Here is a 2,018-nt window from a genome sequence, read left to right on the forward strand (position 1 = left end):
AGGAGAGTGAGGCAAGGTGACGTTCAGGGCACTCTTCAAACCTGAGTTATTCTATGATTCAGTGAATCTTTCCCTTGGAGAGGTTTCTGAAGACAGAAAGGGTGGAGGTAGGGAAAAAAAAAATGAGGCAGAAGAGGTATAATACATGTCAAGAGAAATTCAGTGGTTCCTCTGAAGAATGTTTCTCCACTCAAATTGTTAGTATGAAATATCTTTGATGACTTTGATAAAACAAGCATAGTTTTCTCTGGTTAGGTCCTGGGCCGTAAGGAGCAGGATGGGTGGGTATGGTATGATGAGGTCAATTGAGTCTCAGAAACTCCCAATCCAGTAGGAAGCAGATGGCTGTGAAGGGTCCTGTGAGGTCAGTTCTGTCTCTGGAGGTGATAGGCCGGCAGCAGGAACATGGTGTGGGGGTGTGCTCCATGCCTCACAACCACCTCACCTGACCTTTTCCCATAGCCCTGCTCAAGCGATAACCACCAGTATGATGGAAGTGTCTGGTCTGGATGGATGTTTCCAGGTCAAAGTTGACTCAGGGCAGACAGATAACAACACAGTAGCCAGGGGCTAATTTATGGCAATGTGTCCACCTAACCACGGTGCAGGTCAGTGTCTGATTCAAGCCAAATTTGGAAGAAACTAACATCTGCAGTTGGTATGTAAACATGACTATGGGTCAGCCATCTTACCCCCATCAATAGTGAGCAGCCCAAGAGCCCTCTAAGTGGGCTGCATGCCAGGATCTCCTCTTGAGCAGGGATGCCTCTCAAGGGGACTCCTCGAGGCTGAGAGATTCCTTGCCACAATAGTGACTAACAGCATGGTAAACTTTGAAACCTTAGCTACATGATATAAGGGATGGATTGCACATATCTAATCCTTTTATATATAAAGCACTGATCAAGTCTGGGACCAGTATTGGATCCAGCTGCACCTAGACTCCTCTCTGAGGAAGGAGTTTAGAAAACAAAGGGGGCCCTTCTGAACCTCATGACTCAATGGGAGGGTCTCCCTGACAGTTTTGTCTGACCCTGTCTTCTATGCAGTAAATAACCAAGCATACCTTGCCATCAAAACTTGTTAATCAACAGTTGCATTTATCATTGAACCTTGTTACCTCAGTGCTTTATATCCATAAAGTATATTTTTTGCTTCTCTCTCCCTCCCATCTGCGACACCATCCTTGTACACCCTATGCACACAGCCCATCTCTCTCTACCTCCCTGGCGTTAGTTTGGTTTCCTTTGTACCCTCATTTGGTGCTTCTGAGCTTGTTGCCATAGGAATTCCTACCCGGGTCACAAGTTCCATTAAATAGCAACTCCTCCTATTGTCCATAGTGTCCCCTAATTCCTCATGTTATTCCCTTGTCAGAGGCACGACAAATCTGGTGGGCCATCAGTATGAACACATTAAAAGCTGTCAAAAATGAGTTTCAATACATAGACACCTGGAGAAATTCTGGGAAGTTGTCAATAGAAGCCTCATGATGTTTTAGAAGGAGAAGTGTCAAGTGCTTTTTTGGGGGCAGAATAACCCCAAACATGAGGTCAGGCTGGGACCTGAACTGCTCAGGAGTGACCCTGAGGAGAAGCGCCTGGGCATTCCAAGGGATGGCACATGGGTGAGTGGCACATGCTCAGAGTTACTAAGGCCAACTGAACAGGGGTGCATGAGGAAGGACGTGGCCAGCCAAACGAGAGAGTAATCACCCAGCTCGACTCAGCACTTGTGTTGTCACATCTAGACTGGTGTGTCTGTGTGTGGGTTTCTCCAGTCTGGAGGAACGGGAAGGAACTGGAGAGGTTCTAGAGGAGATGTGCCATGGGGGTTTGGGGCCTGTGTGGAAAAGCTGAATGACTTGGAATTCTTTAACCTGGCGATGTGGAGGCTCATGGCTCTACAGTAGTAGTGTGCAACTGCTTGAAGGGTGGTTTCAAAGATGATGGATCTTTTCTTGGTAGTTGGAAGAGAGGGAAAGCTCCACAAAGTGCAGCTTGGAAGGTTCGGACTTG

The sequence above is a fragment of the Egretta garzetta genome, unplaced genomic scaffold, assembly GCF_000687185.1.
Source record: "Egretta garzetta isolate BGI_Z169 unplaced genomic scaffold, ASM68718v1 scaffold592, whole genome shotgun sequence".
Classification (NCBI taxonomy): domain Eukaryota; kingdom Metazoa; phylum Chordata; class Aves; order Pelecaniformes; family Ardeidae; genus Egretta; species Egretta garzetta.